The sequence below is a fragment of the Chrysochloris asiatica genome, unplaced genomic scaffold (genome assembly GCF_000296735.1).
Source record: "Chrysochloris asiatica unplaced genomic scaffold, ChrAsi1.0 scaffold00182, whole genome shotgun sequence".
Taxonomy (NCBI): domain Eukaryota; kingdom Metazoa; phylum Chordata; class Mammalia; order Afrosoricida; family Chrysochloridae; genus Chrysochloris; species Chrysochloris asiatica.
Window position 1 is genome coordinate 2,656,338 of NW_006408700.1, and position 19,403 is coordinate 2,675,740.

The 19,403-nt window shown below is 40.1% G+C and overlaps 2 pseudogenes; one reads left to right on the top strand and one right to left on the bottom strand.

Moving 5' to 3' along the window:
- LOC102816280 overlaps positions 1-12,956 on the bottom strand; it is a 14,674-nt pseudogene extending 1,718 nt beyond the window's left edge.
- Positions 12,957-13,057: 101 nt separating this feature from the next.
- On the top strand, positions 13,058-18,608 carry LOC102816664 (annotated as a pseudogene).
- The last annotated feature ends 795 nt before the right edge of the window (positions 18,609-19,403 follow it).

Consider the following 19,403-nt stretch of genomic DNA (forward strand, 5'->3'; position numbering starts at 1 on the left):
AGAAAGAAAGCAAAAGGTCATTAAGAAGACAAGAAAGATAGAAAAAGACCAAAATAGAGGTCAGAAGAGACAATGAAACTTGCTTTCCAGTATAGAGAGCAAATGAAAGAAATGAGAAGGTAAAAGAGCTGAACAGAAAACTTTAAAAGGCAACTCAAAAGGACAAACTCAAATATGTTAATTAAATGTGCAAACATCTGGAGTTAGAAAACTAAAGGGGAAGAACATGCTCAGCATTTCTCAAGTTGAGGGAACTGAAGAAAAAATGCAAGTCTCTACTAGCAATATTCAAGGAGTTTATGGGCAAAATATTGAATGATGTGGAAAGCTTCAAAAGAATGTGGAAAGAACGTACAAAGTCACTGTGCCAAAAAGAAATGGTTAATGTTCAATCATTTCAAGAGGTAGCATATAATCAAGAGCCAATGCTACAGAATAAAGAAGTCCAAGGTGCTCTGAAAGGATTAGGAAAAAACAAGGCTCCAAATTGGTGGAATACAAATTGAAATCTTTCAACAAACTGACGCAGCGCTGGAGGCACTCACTCATCTATGCCAAGAAATTTGGAAGACTCTACCTGACCAATTGATTGGAAGAGATCTATATGTGTGCCCGTTCCAAAGAGAGGTGACCCAACATAATACGATAATCTTCAGACAATATGGTTACTATCACATACAAGTAAAGTTTTGCTCAAGATAATTTAAAAATGGCTGCAACAGTGCATTTACAGGGAAATGCCCTTTCCACAGACAACTTACCCAAAAAATGCGGAAAGCATTGGACAATATCATTAATATCGCATGAAAGTAAAAGGTAGCAAGTATAATTACAAAACAGTTGCAACAGTGTATTGACAGGAAACTGCCAGAGGTTCACACCTGATTCAGAAGAGTACGTGGAACGAGGGATTTATTGCTGACATAAGATGGATCTTGACTGAAGGCAGAGAATACCAGAAAGATTTTTACCTATGCTCTATTGACTATGCAAAAGTTTTCGATTGTGTGTATCATAACAAGCGATGGATAACATTGCAGAAAATGAGTATTCCAGACACTTAATTGTGCTCATGAGGAACCTGTGCATAGACCAAGAAGCAGTTGTTTGAACAGAACAAGGGAACACCGGATGGTTTAAAATTAGGAAAGATGTGCAACGGGGTTGTATCATTTCACAACACTTATTCAATCTGTATGCTGAGCAAATTATCCAAAAAGCTGGATTATATGAAGAAGGACATGACATCAGGAGTGGAAGAAGGCACATTAATAACCTGTGATATGCAGATGATACAACCATGTTTGCTGAAAGTGAAGAGGACTGAAAATAATTACTAATGAAGAGCAAAGGCCACAGTGTTTGGTATATGTTGCACCTCAAAGTAGAGAAAACAACAGTCCTCACCAATGAATCAATAAATAGCATCTAGATAAGTGGAGAAAAGATTGAAGTTGTCAAAGAACTCATTTTGTTTGATCAACTATCAACACTTATGGAACAGCAGACAAAAAGTCAAATTACACATTGCATTAGGCAAATCTGCTGCACAAGATTTCAAGAGCAAAGTTATAAATGTGAGGACTAAAGTGTGCCTGACCCAAACCATGGTATTTTCAATAGCCTCATATGCATATGAAAGTTGGACAATGAATAAGGAAGACTGTAAAAGAATTGATGCATTTGAATTATGATATTGGAGGAGAGTATTAAAAGTATTACCAACTTCCCAAAGAGCAAACAAATCTATCTTGGAAGAATTACAGCCAGAATGCTCCTTGGAAGTCAGGAAGATCAGATTTCATCTCTCATACTTCAGACATATTTTCAGGAGGAACCAGTCCCTGGAAAAGAACATCATGTTTGGTAGAGTGGAGGGTCAGCGAAAAAGAGGAAGACCCCCAACAAGATGGTTTGGCACAGTGGCAGCAGCGAGTTCAAACTTAGCAATGAGTGTTAGATTGGTGTAATCATGGGCAGTGTTTCGTTCTGTTATTCATCAGGTTCCTGTGAGTTGGTACCAGCTCTATGGACGTAGCAATAACAGCAAATTACCTAACACCTATTACATACTAAGAAATTGTAATCTAAAATAAATCAGATATTATCTTTGTTTTGAGATACTCACTGCCTATCCAGCATTGCAGACCAATAAGTAAATAACCCTCTGTGCCAAGCATGATGCTATAAACACGCCAACTTGTAGATGTCTTAGGAATCATTAACTGGTTCAGTTTTTAGTTGCTTTCAGCACTATTGAGATCTTTATGTCAACACCAGGGTCCTGGTGTAGCTCTGTAGGATAAGCACTGAACTGCTAACCACAAAGTCAGCAGTTCAAACCCACCAGCAACTGCTTGAAACCCTGTACAGGTCACTATGAGTAAGAAACAACTCACTGGCACTTACCCACAATAACAGGGAGTCTGCTTAAAAGGCAAAGGTATTTCTTTTAGGACTAAGATGCACCTGACCAAAGCCATGGGAAATAGGCATCGTTTCATATGCACGTGAAAGCTGGACAATTAGTAAAGACCACCAAAGAAGAATTGATGCTAGATCTTTAAAATATGAAGCAGCCAAAGAGTACTGATTGCTAGAAGAATTTACAAGTCTGTGTTGGAATAAGTACAGCCAGCATGCTCCTTAGAAGAGAGAATGATGAGACTTTGTTTCATGTACTTTGGACATGTTACCAGGAAGGACCCATCATGCTTGGTAAAGTAGAGAGTCAATACATAAGAGGAAGAGGCTCAATGAGATGTATTGGCACAGTGGCTGCAACAATTGACTCAATTATAGCATTGATTATGATGACACAGGACCGGGAAGGGTTTCATTCTGTTGTACATAGAGAACCAACTAAGTGGCACCTAACAATAACAAGGGGCCTGGTTTCGTAGTGGTTAAATGTTGTTGACCCAAAGTTGAGCAGTTTTAACCCACCATCCATTCCTCGGGAGGAAGATGTGGTAACTGACGTCTGGAAAGATAACAACCTTGGAAGCCACTGTGTCCTATAGGAATGTTGTAAGTCAGAATCAACTTGATGGTAACGTGTTTGCTAAGAGTCTAGAAAAAGATCTCTGGGTGACACAAGTTGCAATCAATTATGAGACAGAGCTGTGGGCCCTCAGAACCCATGCGGCAGAAGCACAGAACAAAGGCCTGGTGATTTGCTTCTGTAAAGCGTATACCCAAGAAAACCCTGTGTAGCTGAGCTCTGCTCTGTAGCACATAGAGTCACTTCAGCAACACCTGGTTTGGTGGATTTCCTTTGATTAATTGATCAGTAAGAAATACAAAAAGGAAGTGATATTTGAACTGGTGTCTTGAAGAATAAGTAGCTCACCAGGCAAATATATATATATAAAGGACATTCAATAGAGAGAAAATTTCAAACAAGACCATACTCCTGTAGGTTCGATGTTGGAAGTATAGTGTGGTTAGGAGTGATTGTGGAAAGCTGTGATATGGTGATTTACTTACTATGGTTTTCCTAACCATAGTATAACGCCCACCAAATGACTAGGTGCTGGTGGTGAAGTGCTGGTGAATCAATTCCGAATCATTTCGACCTAGTGACCCTTTATAGGATTTCCAAGAAGCAGCTGGTGAGTTTGAACCTCTAACCTTGTGATTATCAGTCCAGTGCTTATCCTTTATAACTCCCACCAAATGACTAGGTGGTGGTGGTTGTGTGCCACCAATATGGTTCTGACTCATAGTGACCCTATATAGGGTTTCCAAGTCTGTAAGTCTTTATGGGAGCAGAAAGCCTCATCTTTCTCCTGACGAGCAACTGGTAGATTCAAACTTTTGACCTTACCGTTGGCAGCCCAGCTCCTAATCAACTACACTACCAAGGCTCCTTAAATGACTAGGTTTGTTGTTGTTGTTAAGTGCTGTCGAGTCGGTTCTGACTCATATGACTCTACATAAGGTTTCCAAGGAGCAGCTTGTGGTTCAAACTTGTGGTTTGAACCTTGTGGTTTGAACCTTGTGGTTCAAACTGACCTTGCAGTCCAGTGCTTTACCCCACAGCACCCACCACAGCAGGACTCCAAATGACTAGGTGAAACCATGAAAATAGGGCATATGGAGCATTAACATTAGGATTGGTCAATTTTATCAACCTGCTGGATTTTAAATGAGCCATCTCTGAAGTAGGAAAGGGGGATCTCAGGGCCATCAAGAAAGAAGAACCAGGAGCTAAGCCTGTCCTTTGGACCACAAGCTGCCTGTACATTCAACCTCCTTAATCCAGAAAACAGAGCTGTGATATCAGACAAGTGGTAGCTGCAGAACCAAGAGCATGAGACAGGGCAGTAGGCATCCCAACCCATAAAGTAAGCAAAGCTGAGTGCCTTTGGCCAAGAGCATGAGACAGAGCAGCAAAGCTGAGTGCCTTTGGGCAGTAGGCTCGCTGCAGAATGAGCTGCCTCCAGCCAGTTAATCTGGGGAGCTAGGTTTGCTGACACAAGTACCTAAGTCTCATGGCAGAGTGGTATGCCATCTGGGCATTTACGGGAAGTGCTAAAGGAGCTTTGAACCATTGCCCATGCAGAGCAGAGACCAAGGCGTTTTGTGGCTGAGAGGCCAAGGAACTGCAGGCACAGCTGACAAGAGGCACTCTTGACTACAAAAACTGTATCCGGAACTTTCCTGATTATGAATTGTAGCCTGTTAACTTCCCTAATGGAGTCCTGGTGTGGTGCTGTAGGATAAGAACTGGATTGCTAACCACAAGGTCAAAGATTCAAACCCACCAGCCTCTCCTTGGAAACCCTATACAGAGCTGCTATGAGTCAGAACCAGCTCAGTGGCACTTAACTACTGTAACTTCCATAATATACCCCAGAATTGTTAGTGTGCTTTATGAGTTCCCCATGGCCATTCAAATGAATTATTGAGACCAGCAGTGAAATAGAGTACTGTGGAAGGGTGTACACCAGGGTAATATTCATTCACCATACTTGTTCAATCTAAATATTGAGCAAACAACCCAAGAATCAGGTTTAAATGAAGAAGACCATGACAACAGGATTGGAAGTAGACTCATTAACAACCTGTGATATGCAGATGATACAACCTTGCTTGCTAGAAGTAAAGAGAACTTAAAATGCTTACTGATGAAAATCAAAGACTGTAGTCTTTTGTATGGATTGCACCTAAATGTAAAAAAAAAACACACAAAAATTCTCACAACTGACTACATCATGATAAATGGGGAAAAGATTGAAGTTGCCAAAGCCTTCATTTTGCTTGGATTTACCATCAACACTCTTTGAAGCTGCTGTTGCTGATAAGTGCCGTAACATCAGTTAGGACTCAGAGTGAACCTGTATAGGATTTCTGAGGAGCAGCTGGGGGGTTTGAACTGTTGACCTTGTGGCTCCTAGTCCAGTGCTGACCCTACAGAGTCAAACCAGGAGCAGTCTAGAAAACAAAGGATGTATTGTCTTAGGCAAATCTGCTGCATAAGGCCTCTTTAAAATGTTCAAGAACAAAGATATCAGTTTAAGGACTAAGGTGAGCCTGACCCAAGCCACAGTATTTCACATATATATGTGAAAGTCAGACAATGGATTAGAAAGCCCACACAAGAATTGATGCATTTGAGTTATGGTTTTTGAGAAGAATATTGAAAGCACCATGGACTGACAGAAAGGCAAACAAATGTGTCTTAGAAGAAGTATACCCAGAATGCTCCTTGGAAGCCAGAATGGCAAAACTTCATTTCGCATACTGCGGACATGTTATCAGGAGGATCAGTCCCTGGAGAAGGACATCGGGCTTGGTAAAGTGGAGGGTCAGCGAATTGGTACAGTGGCAGTAGTGATGTGCTCTATCATCAGTTCAGTGTTTAGTTCAGTTGTGCATAGGGTCGCCATGTGATGGAACTGACTCGATGGCATCTAACAACAACAAAATAGATGTTTTGTGATACAACTGCATTAACTAAGTAGTTGCGACTGAAACTACCAGAACCGCAAAGCCAAAAATATTTACTATTTGTTTCCTTAAAGAAAAAAATTTTGTAGACCCTAGGAATCCTAGTGTGGCACTGTAGAATAAACACTGGCTTGCTGACCACAAGGTTGGCAGTTCAAACTCGCAAGCCTCTCCTTTGAAACCCTGTTGTTGTTAGGGGCCATCGAGTCAGTACCGACCCATAGTGACCTTATGCACAACAGAATGAAACACTGCCCAATCCTCCTGGGCCAACCTCACTACTGTTGCCACGCTTGAGTTCATCGATGCTGCCACTTGGCCAATCCGTCTCATTGGGGGTCTTCCTCTTTTTCTCTGACCCTTCACCTTACCAAACCTGATATCCTTCTCCAGCAACTGGTCCCTCCTGACAATATACAGGGTCAATAAGGGTCAGAACTGACTCTATGGCATTTAACAAGAACAAGTTTAAAGTAATTAACTGCAGCAATCAATATAGAAAGAATCAGGAAAACAACTTAAGCCCAGGTGGTGGTGGTGGTGGTGGTCATGTGCCGTCGAGTCGGTTCTGAGCCATAGCGACCTTGCACAGGGTTTCCGAGGCTCAAAATCTTTACGGGAGCAGAAAGCCTCATCTTTCTTCCATGGAGCAGCTGGTAGTTTTGAACTGCTCACCTTCAGGTTCGCAGCCCAATTCATAACCACTACGCTACCAGAACTCCTTTAAGTCCAGGTTGTTTTTCAAAATAAATAGATCCCTACCAGAGAAATTAAGAAACCGTGTAGGATAAGCACTGGACTACTAACCACAAAGTTCGTGATTCAAACTGACCAGTGGCTGTTTGAGAGAATTAGGAGGCTTTCTGCTCCAGTAAAGATTTACAGCCTTAGAAACCCTATAGAGGGCAGTCATCAGGCAGAACGCACTCCATGGCAATGGTTTGGGTTTAATAGAGAAATTAAAAGGAAAATATTTGTGTTTTAAAAAATGTGTGTCCTTAGGACTTTGTTTAATTCTGTTGAATTGTCTTCTTCACTCTGGTTAATATTAATCCTTAGAGCATTAAGGCTTAGCAAATTTAAATTGTTAATACATCTCCAGGGAGTGTTACATTTTCACTTCCACTTCCTACTGACCCCTTTCCTATGTCATATCTAGCTATCATAGGAGTGCAGTGGCTTTGTATGATAAGAACTGGACTGTAAACTATAAGATGAGCAGTTCGAGCTAACCCACATGGCCAAGAGAAAAAGATGAGCCTTTCTACATTCACAAAGATTACTAACCTCAGAAATGCTATACAAGGTCACTGTGAGTCAGAACTGACTAGATGGCCCTCAACAACAGCAATGTGCACACATGTAGCTATTTCCCATAGATTTCCTATCTCTCTCCTATCTCTCATATCTTCTGTCTCCTTTCTTTGATCTTCTATCTTTTATTTATCATGCCTTTTCTTAACTGTCTAGCTAAATTCAATTATCTGTGTAAGTATATAATGGTGGTGGTGGTGGTTATGTGCCGTGGAGTTAGAACCGACTCATAGCAACCCTGTACAGGGTTTCCGAGGCTGTAAATCTTTATGGGAGCAGAACGCCTCATCTTTCTACCACGGAACAGCTGGTAGTTTTGAACTGCTAACTTTAAGATTCGCAGCCCAATTCATAACCACTACGCTACCAGAGCTCCTTATAAGTATATAATAAGTCACCTCAATGAAAGTGTAAATTCTTTTATGGTTTCATAAAGAAAAAAGGAAAAAGGTAATGCCATGCACAAGTTTGCATTCTGATATTTCCTGGTGCTCATATTTTGTTTTTTTTTTTCAATAATGATGATATGCTAGAAATTATCTGTACTTTTCATTCTCAGGAAAAGGAAATTTCTAAAAATATGTTCCCATAGCCTATTAATTCCAAATGTATAAACTTTGCTACAGCTGAACTTACTAGATGGATAGTAGAGTCCAGGAGTTCAAAATCCATCATGGCTTTGAGTCAGTTCCAGCCCACCATGACCCTATGTAGGGTTTCTAAGGCTGTGAGTCCTTACAGTAGCAGAAAGCCTCATCTTTCTTCCTCAGAGCAGCTGGTGGATTTGAACCACCAACTTTGTGATTAGCAGTCCAGTGTTTATCCTACAGTACCACCAGGGCTCTCGAAAGTTCAGGAAGTACCCACTAAATCATGTACAGGAATCTTCAACAAGCTCATGGAAAACTTTCATTCTCTTTTAATTCTATTTTTCTGTAAATTTGTTGAAATATACTCATTTCTCTGGTTGGGATGGCTGACCAAAAAAACCTTCAAATTTCTCTGGAATTCCTTTCTCTGAGATTCCATCCCTTCATCCCTACTTTTGCCTCCTCCCCTGACACATACATATCCCCATTTCAGCCAGACCTATTCAGAAGGGAGTCCTGATGTGGCACTGTGGGCTGATGTGCTGGATGGCAAAGTCATTTGGACCACAAGATCAGTGGTTCAATTTACCAGCCACTCCTTGGAAACCCTATATAGGTTCGCTATGGGTCCTAACTTACTCAATGGCACTTAACAACAACAACGTATTCAGAATGAAGTACTGGTGTGGTGCTGTATGATAAGCACAGAACAGCTAACCACAAGGTCAGTGGTTCAAACCCACCAGCCAACCCTTGGAAACTGTATACAGGGTTGCTATGAGTTGGAACTGACTCATGGCACTTAATGACACTAACATATTCAGAATAAGAGGAGAAACTTTTTGATAGGAAAGTAAAAGTGGAGAAGCGATTTCAAATGAGCATGTACTAAACCACCAAGGGAAAAGAAAACAAAGTCCAAAAATATGTCCGGACTATGTAGCTTTCACCTCTAATTTTCACCCAGGATTCGGGGAAAAGAGTGAACTGCAGTTTTCATTTAATTCAATACGACACCTGTTTGGCAGGCTTAACCTTTCCCTCTTGTGTCTTCATTGTGACTTAGTTGATATAAATGGCTTTCATTAAGAGCATTAACAGGCTTCTGGCTGGTAGTCTCAATTGGAATCCGCTGGAGTAGTTAGATGTACAAGTGGCTGAGATGTTGTTAACTGTGGTTTAACATTAGGAAGGAAAGGAAGCAGGCTTATAAATATTTATTTAAAGGCTCTGTCTGAATAGTAATTCTGAAACCTTAAAAGATCCACATAGATACAAAGATTACTAATCTCTTGAATCTAAATCGAAAGAACTGAAGTTATTCTAAAATCTTACCGACCGCAGTCTATGAGAAAGTCTTGGTGTATTTGACTAATATCTCTACTGTGACAGGGTTAGAATCAAGTTGGAAAATAGGAAAAGGGAGAAGGCAACGTGGATCAAATGATATAACAAATGGAATGCATCAGAACTTCATGCTCGGAGACGGATTTTTGAGGAATGATTACTGTTGGTGTTAGATGTTATTAGGTCGACTCCAACTAAGCCGACCCAATAAGACCCATGCACACTATGGTCCTGCACCATCCTCACGATTGTTGCTATGTTGAGCCCATTGCAGAAGCCACTATGCCAATCCATCTCTTTGGGGGTCTTTCCCTTTGTCACTGACCTCTGCTTTATAGGAATGATGTCCTCCTCCAGGGACTAGTCTCTCCTGATAACATGTCCAAAGTATGAGAGATGAAGTCTGGCTATCCTGGCTTCTAAGGAGTATTCTAGCTGTACTTTATTCTTCTGGGAGTCCACAGTACTTTCCATATTCTTACCCAACACCATAATTGAAATGCATTAATTTTTCTATGACTTTCCTTATTCATTGGCCAACTTTCACATACATTGTCCAACTTTCACATATCCACCAGGAGGTGGGTCAGGCAGACATTAGTCCTCAAACTGACATCTTTGCTCAGGAACACTTGAAAGAGGTCTTGTTCAGCAGATTTGGCTAATGCAGTAGTAAGTTTGATTTCTTGACTGCTGCTTCCATGAGTGTTGATGGTGGATACAAGCAAAATGAAGTCTTTGACAGCTTCAATCTTTTCTTCATTTATTATGATGGTCCAGCGGTGAGAATTTTTTTTTTTTTTTTTTTACATTGAAATGCAACCCATACTGAAGACTACAGTGTTTGATCTTCATCAGTAAGTATTTTAAATCCTCTTCACTTTCAGCAATCAATGTTGTATCATCTGAATATTGCAGGTTGTTAATGAATCATCCTCCAATCCTGATGCAACTTTCTTCATATAATCCAGCTTCTCAGATTATTTGTTCAGCACACAGATTGAATAACATGTTGAAAAAATACAACCTTAGCACACACCTTTCCTGATTTTAAACCATTCAGTCTCCTTTTTCTGCTTGGATGACTGCTTCTTTGTCTATGTACAGGCTCCTCATGAGCACAATGAAGTGTTCTGGAAAACCTTTTCTTTGAAATGCTATCCATAGCTTGTCATGATCAACACAGTCTAAAGCCTTTGCATAGTCAATAAAACACAGGTAGGCTTCTTTCTGGTATTCTCTGCTTTCAGCCAAGATCCATCTGACATCAGCAATGATATCCCTCTTTCTACTTCCTCATCTGAATTTCTGGCAGTTCCCTGTCAATGTACTATTGCAGTTGGTTTTGAATTATCTTTAGCAAAATTTTACTTGCATGTGATATTAATGATATTATCTGATGATTTCTGTATTCTGTTGGGTCATCTCTTTTTGGAACGGGCACAAATATGGGTAGCTTCCAATAAATTGGCCAGGTAGCTGTTTTCGACATTTCTTGGCATTTGTTGAAAGATTTCAGTTTGTATTCCAGCAATACTACTGCTTAGTTCTTGCCCAATGCCTTCAGTGTACCTTGGACTTCTTCCTTCAGTATCACTGGCTCTTAATCATACGCTATCTTTTGAAATAGTTGAACATTGACCATTTCTTTTTGGTACAGTGATTTTTTGTATTCCTTCAATCTTCTTTTGATGCTTTCTGCATCGCTCAATATTTTGCCCAAAGAATGCTTCAATATGTCAAGTCAAAGCTTGAATTTTTTCTTCCATTCTTTCAGCTTAAGATATGCTGAGAGTGTTCATCCTTTTTGGTTTTCTAACTCCAGGTATTTGCACATTTCATTATAATATTTCTCTTCTCAAGCTTCACTTTGAAGTTTTCTCTTCAGCTCTTCTACTTCCTCATTTTCTATTTTCTTTAGCATCTCTATACTGCAGAGCAAGTTTCAAAGTCTCTTCTGACATCCATTTTGGTCTTTTCCTTCTTTCTTGTCTTCTTAATGAGCTTTTGCTTTCTTCCTGTTTGATGTTCTTGATGTCATCCCACAGTTCTTCTGACCTATGGTCATTAGTGTCAAATGCATCAAATATGTTCTTAAGATGGTCTCTAAATTCAGGTGGTAGATGTTCAAGGTCATATTTCGGCTCCCATGGACTTTAATTTTCTCTCATTTCTCCCAGATACTAGTCTTATTTTCTCTTTTGACTAGTGGTGATCTTATCCCTTTTTTGGTGGGGGATGTATTGGTTTCAAAACCTTCAACAGTGTTTATTCTTCCTGGGGATTCTTTTCCAGGATGGTCATGATAGCTCTGCTACCTCCATCTCATGTGTGTCTCAGAGGGTCAGACAGCGGTTCCACTCTCACTACTCTTTGGGTCTAAAGTTTTTAAATGAAGAATCTTAGGTTGATGCATGCTTTTAATGAATGGTTTCTCCCACTCAAGCTTTCTACATGAGTAATGCAAATTCATGTCCACTTCAGACTTGTATCATTGCTCTAGGTTTTCTTGCCTTTTTATAGGTCTATGAAAGAATGTCTCACTTGGGTAACTGGCTTCCATCAAGAGATGGAAGTAATCCATCAAGAGATACAAACCAGGCTCTGGGATGAGAAGAAGGATGCCCTTTAGACAGCTCCAGGACGTCTGTTCTGATGTGTCTTGGAGCCCTTATGAAATTGGAGTTATTACAACTGCTTCATTTAGGGTGCCAGGAACAGAGACAGATTCTAGTAAGCTGGTAGAATACTGGCTCCAATCTGACGTTTGGGATGGCAAACTCTGCTGACCTTTGATTGCAATATTCTCTGCCCTGGCATCTGGGGACTGTGCATGCGAATGTATTGACATTTTTAGCAATGTCTCTTAAAGTTCTCTCTGCTTGTTCTGTCAATTGGCCATAGACTAACTGTCCCTTTCTTGGCAAAGACCCTGCATAGGGTTTCCGAGGAGTGGCTGGTGAGCTTGAATCACCAACCTTGCAGTTCAAACTGACCTTGCAGTCCAGAGCATTAACCTGCAGCACCACACTAGGACTCCCAACTGGTCAGGAGTAGAGAAAAGATCAGATGTTCATAGAATGGCAGTGGGCTGACTGAAGATATGCAAAAGCTGTTCAGGAATGTGGGATCAACCCATCCACCTCGTCATTACCTGTGAGATGCTTCTTTGCCTCTTTGGCATCACCTAGAGATGGAGATAGACTGTGAATATGTTTAGGTTGCTTAGATAGTGTCTAGGACTTCAAAACTTGTGCTTGATTTCTTGAGTAATTACCTAGATTGATAGAAACAATACATCTTCATTATAAATTTTTTAATTGTCCCTATTTTTTACCATGGAAACTCTTCTTCAATCTTTTGTGGTTCCTTTTTTAAAGGGCTGCATGAAGTTCTTGGCATTGAATAACTTTAGCCAGTCTTGAGCTGTTAGAGCAACTTTGACTGAACTAACGTAGTTTATGGAGTTCTGGTGTGGCATCGTGGGATAATGCACTGGACCACAAGGTCAGTTTGAACTGCAAGGTCGGCAGTTCAAACTCACCAGCTGCTCCTCTGAAACCCTATACAGGGTTGCTATGGGTCGGAACTGACTCAACGGCACTTAACAACAACAATGTAGTTTATATGTGATGTTGAAGTTGTTTGGTCTCTTTTAAGGACCTCAAGTTTAGTGATATTTCTTTCTCTTTTCTGTGAAGTACCAAGCCTCCTCCTTCTGAAAGTGAAGGTGTGCGAGGCAGATAGCATGAAGGAGGAGCAAGTGAGCAAGTTTGGTAAGAAGACCAAAGCCCTAGTGCTCACCACAGCCTGAAGGCCAGCAATATGCCACTGCAGCCTCTGACTCAGCCATGGTGAGGTTCTGCAAGCCGGTCCCCTGCACTCTGGTCTCGGCCTGGCTAAAGGCATGGCACATCAAGCAGCTGCCAGTGCCCAGCTCAGCTTCTCCGAAATCAGCCTCATCTAGCAACGTCAGCATTAACAGCAGAAGGGAAAGACTAAGAAGAGGCCGGACGTGCCTGCGGCATCTTCTAGCATGCCTGTTCCAGTATCTGTATTTATGCTGCAGGTCCAGGTGAACGACATCATCAATTGTCAATACCTGAATCAAGCAGTTGAAGAGGCATTTGTAAACTACATAAAGACAAATTCCATAGTAACTTTAAAAAAATGGAGCATTTTGGTAAACTACCTCATGAACTAGGACTCAGCTGAACTGTTTTTGCCTACAAAGATGACTACATGTTGACACACCACTGCCTTGGGAGACCAGAAGAATGCCAGTCTATTCATCAGTTATATTTTCACTGTTCCCACAAAACCAAACAAATACGTGGCTATTTGAAGACACTGTTTGTTGTTATTGGAAAATTGTTGTTGTTAAGGGCCATCGAGTTGATTCCGACACATAGTGCCCCTGTATAGGATTTCTAAGGAGCAGTTGGTAGGTTTGAACTTTCAGTCCAGTGCGTTATCCTGCTGAGCCACAATGCCAAATCTCAACAAGTGATCCTTTCAAAATCCTTAATTAAAGACCCTGACAACCACCATATTAGCAATGTTAGAGGCTGACTTACAGTCCTACAACCATTTTTTGAAAGTGGACAAATTTCAGTATACTATTGGAATTACTTTCAATATATCAGATTTTTTAAAGCTTTGAATTGACTCTTTTTGCTTCAATATGTGTGAAAATATATTCGGAACAGGAGCAGACAAGGATGCCCCTTATCATCACTTCTATTCAATATTGTATCGGAAGTCTTAGCCAGAGCTATGAGGAAAGATAGGTAAATTAAGGGCATCCAAACTGGCAAAGAAGAAGTAAAACTCTCTCTGTTTGCAATGATATGATCATATACAAATAAAATCCTAAAGACACAGCAAGAAAACTATTGGAGCTCATTGGAAGATTCAAGAAAGTATCAGGGTACAAGATCAATATACAATAATTAGTTGGATTCCTCTAAATTAATGAAGATAGCTCCGAAAAGAAAATTATGAAAACAGTGCCATTAATAATAGCCACCAAAGGAGAAAATACTTAGGAATACATACATATAACCATAGAAACAAAAGACCTATACAAAGAAAACTTAAAACAAAAACAAAAAAAACCTACTACAAGAAACCAAAAGACATCTACAAAAATGGAAAAATATACCATATTTGTTGATAGGAAGACTTAACATTGTGAAAATGTCAATACTACCCAAAGCAATCTATAGATATGATGCAATCCCAATTCAGATTCTAACAACATTCTTTTAAAACATGGAAAAAACCATCACAAACTTTATATAGGAGGAAATAGACCTCAGATAAGCAAAGCACAGCTTAAGAAAAAGGAACAAAAATTACTCCCTGATCTCAAAACTTACAATATAGCTTGGTGCAAGTGCAATGAAAAATACATAGATCAATGGAACTGAATTGAGAACCCAAAAGTAAATCCATCCACATATTACCAAGTGATCTTTGACAAAGGGTCAAAAGACATTAAATGAAGAAGAAATAGTCTCTTCCACAAATGGCCCTAGCAAAACTGGAAATCAATTTGCAAATGAATCAAGCAAGACCCATATCTCACAACATATACAAAAACAAACTCGACATGGAGTAAAGACCTAAATCTAAAATGTTGAACTATGAAAATCATCAGTGAAAACATAGGGACAAACTTAGGGGATCTAATACATGGCATACATATACTATCAAACATTGTAAAAAACAAACAAACAAACAAACAAAAACAATAAAAGACAAAATAGATGACTAGGACTTAATAAAAATTAGAAACTTATGTGCTTCAAAAGATTCCACCAAAAGAGAAAAACATGATTCCACCGACTGCGGAACAAATATTTGCAATGATGTATCAGACAAGGAACTACTCTCTAAAATTTACATAAAACTACAACAACTCTACAAGAAAAAGACAAACAACCCAATTGAATAATGGGCACAGGACATGAACAGACACTTTACCAAGGAATACATTCAGGGAGCCAACAAATACATGAAGAAATGTTCACGATCATTAACCATTGTTGTTGTCGTTGTTAAGTGCCATCGAGTCAGTTCCGACCCATAGTGACCCTTGTATAGAGTTTCCAAGGAGCGGTTGGTGAGCCTGAACTGCCAATCTTATGGTTCAAACCAACTGTGCAGTCCAGCACCACATGAGGACCCACATTAACCATTGTTGTTGTTGTGAAGTGCCATCAAGTCAGTTCCGACCCATAGCAACCCTGTATAGGGTTTCAGAGGAGCAGCTGGTGAACTTGAACTGCCGACCTTGCAGTTCAAACAGTTTTGCAGTCTGGCGCATTAACCCACAGTGTCACACCAGGACTGCCCCATTAACCATTAGAGAGATGCAAATCCAAACACCAATAAGAAATCATCTTAAACCAACATAAACAGTGAAGTTCCAAAAAAAAAAAATAGGAATAGTTTGGTTGGTTATGTGCTGTGGAGTTGGTTCTGGCTCATAGCAACCTTATATAGGGTTTCTGAGGCTATAAATCTTTATGGGAGCAGAAAACCTCATCTTTGTCCCCTAGAACAGCTGGTAGTTTCGAACTGCTGACCCTGAGGTTGGAAGCCCGATTTATAACCCAGCAATCCCTCTACTTGGCATATATCCACAAGAAATATGAGCCGGGACATGAATAGACATGTGCACAGCAATGTTCAACACAGCACCATTCAAAACAGCAAAAAAGAAGGAGACAGCCTAAGTGCCCATCAATGGGAGAATGGATAAACAAACTTTAGTACATACATACAATGGAATATTATTCAGCCTTGAAGAATAATGGTGAATCTGAAAAGCACTTCATAACATGAATGAACCTTGAGAAATTATGCTGAGTGAAATTAATCAATCACAAAGGACAAATATTGCATGAGACCATTATTGTGAAAGCTTTCGAAAAGATTTCCATATTAAAATGAACATTCTTTGATGGTTACCAGGGGTGGGAGGGTTGTTGTTTTGTTGCTAAGTGCCATCCAGTCAGTCATGACCCATAGCAACCCTGTATAGGGTTTCTGAAGAACAGCCAGTGAGCTTGAACTGCAAGTCTTGTGGTCCAAACTGACTTTGCAGTCCAGCTCATTAACCCACAGTGCCACACCAGGACTCCCACAGGGTTGGGAGGGAGGGGAGATTAATTCACAGGGTAGAGGGTAGACACATGTTAGCTCAGGTGACAGGGAAGGCAATATACAACGAGGGGGAGGGCAATACTCAAAAAGAGGGAGGGTGGCAGATGAACAATGAAGATAGGGGAAGACTTAGGGAGGTATGCATAGCTAAATGAGGTAGAGGTAAATAGTTGTACACAACCTTGGAACAACAGTGTTTTGTGATAAAGAGATCGAGACATAGTCCAAATGGGTAAAGGAGAGGAAAATGTTTAAGTGTTTGATTGCCTTGTGAATATTGATTTCCCCTCATACTATTGTAAATTAGACATTTAAATGTGATAGAAATGAATATTGGGAATTATGATTACAGAAAGCTTGTAAGGTGAATTATGATTATAGAAAGCTGAAAGGTGAATAAGCATCTTGTTAAGCCTTTGTAGAGTATGGGGGCCTTAGATGGAATCTTGAGCCTCACCCAGAACCTTCTGAGTTGGGACATTTCCAATTGAAAGGACATGCAGACCAACATAGAACTGCTGGAAGAACAAAAAAATCTTATTGAAAGAAAGACCTGCAGGAAAAAAAAAAAAGTGGGCTGTTTGCTGTTAGAATATCAAGCAAGCTGTTTGCTTTGGAGGCTTCAAGGCAAGAAAAACCCCTTCTAGAACTGAAACTCAAAGTTAACCCGAGAGCAATCTAGCATGCTCCCTGTTGACCACTGGGATTACTGGAGAGTGGAAATGGGGGAAATGCAGCAATGATGACATGGCCTGAGTTTGACCATGTTTCATTGATACTTACTGACCTTGTGATGAGAGATAGAAGATGAAGGCCTGGCTGGTCTGAAATTAAGAGAGATATGTGAACTCCTGAACCCACGGGCACTGACCTAGCCACTGAGGCTAGAGCTAAAAGTGAAGTGGCCAGCTGGTCTGAAGTGCAGAGAGGCATGCATGAACTCCCAAGCTTGTAGCTAGTACCCATTGCCCAAGCTTGGATGGCTAGCTGACCAGAACTTGACCAAATGAAGGTAAAGATGTTTGATACTGTGAACAAGTATAAACTGCTATAATTTGATGAACTGGACCTTTGCTTATGGATGCAGCTGCTCAAAACCTCAATGAAAGGATTCCTCATAACAAGGCACAATCTTTCATCCTCAGTGCACTGGATTGATAGGGGCAGGCAACCTAGACATTGGTATCAAAAATGGGGGCCTATAAAAGCACAAAGTGGCTGGCTTTGTGTGGCAAATTTTCATGAGTGTGCTTAGTTTCAGAATGAAGGGATACTCACTGAATAGTTTTCCTCTTCTCCAGATGAATCTAGTGAAAGGGGTCGGGGAATGATGCTGATAGGATTGTGTGTTTCAATTCTGAATACTTGTTTGCAAGACTAATTGTAATTGTCACAACTTTAATTGTAGAAGATGTGTAACTAAAAGAAGGGAGTAGTTGGTCTTTCATTTTAATAATAGGTGATCCCAGGACCATCAAGAAGGAAGAGCATGAGTGGAGTGTGAGATCCTACCTAGAAAAGCAGCAGCAGCAAAGACAGTGGCAGAGGTGATGGCATGGAGAGACAGAGCAGCTGCCGGCACTAGGCCCATGGACTGAGTAAGGATGTGTGTCTGCAGGCAAGAGGCTGACTTGTAGAATATGCCTTTAGGACATTTAAATGAACATATGGTCTTTGTTTTGTATGTGTACATCAAATATTTTTGCTTTGTTCATCTGTGAAATACGAGTTTTAAAAGAGAAATCACAGGGAGGAAGTAGAATAACTTTTTGCAAGGAGGGGATTGGAATCATTGAGATGAAACAAAACGTATATAGTGTAAAACTGATGATCTTGTCTGTTACCCTTCACTCAGTACACAATAAAAAGCTAAAAAAAGATATGTATTTTTATTTGTTTGTTTAATAAATAAATGGTATGTTTATGTATGTGGGAAATAAAGAATTATACATGGTGGTGGTATACCAGAAAGTTTGCTTCCAACTCATAGTGAGCCTGTACAGGATTTCTGAGGCTGTAAATTTTTATGGGAGCAGAAAGCCTCATCTTTCTCCCATGGACCAGCTGGTAGTTTTGAACTTCTGACCTTCAGGTTAGCAGCCCGATTCGTAACCACTACACTACCAGAGCTCCTTAGAATTATAGATAGATGGCTCTGTTCAGATTTCTCTCCCTCTTCTTCATATAAATGATATGAATGCAGGGGATCATATGCCTACTTGGAGTTAGATATGAGGATTGGAGTCTTGGCCAAGATGTTTGTCATTGTTGTTAAGTGCTGTTGAGTCGGCCAAGGTGTAGTCAAGGAATACAACTATCATTTAATTTTGAAATATGATGCCGAACATTTAGGCTGCTGGATAACAAGTCCACTTCCAGGAACTAGAAGTATCAATGAAGGTTTCAAGGACATTACTGCCTACCACGCAGTGTTTCTTACAGAGATATTGAGGGGGACCATAGTCATTGTTGGAGTCTTGGTATGGCACTGTGGGATAATGCACTGGACCAAAAGGTCGGTTTAAACTGCAAGGTCAGCAGTTCAAATTCATCAACTGCTCCTCTGAAACCCTATGCAGGGTTGCTATCAATTGGAACTGACTCGATGACACTTAACAACAACAACAATAGACATTATCATTGGTCTTTTTGCTATACTTCTTTTGCTGTACTTCTTGTCTTCCTTGTAGGCATATCACAGACAGTATTGCTCTTCAAGCTAGGTCTTTAAATGTTCTTTTTGATGATGAATGTAATGTTATTCCTCTTAAATTTGTCATTCCCAGAGTAGTAAACCATATGATTGTCAGATTCTAAATGGCTAATACCAGTCCATTTCAGCACACTAATAGGATATCAATCTTTATGCATTCTATTTCATTTTTGGCAGCTTCCAATTTTCCTAGATTAATACTTTGTACATTCCAGGTTCTGATTATTAATGAATATTTGCAACTGCTTCTCCTCATTTTGAATTGTGCCCCATCAGCAAATGAAGGTTCTGAAGCTTTACTCCATTTGCAT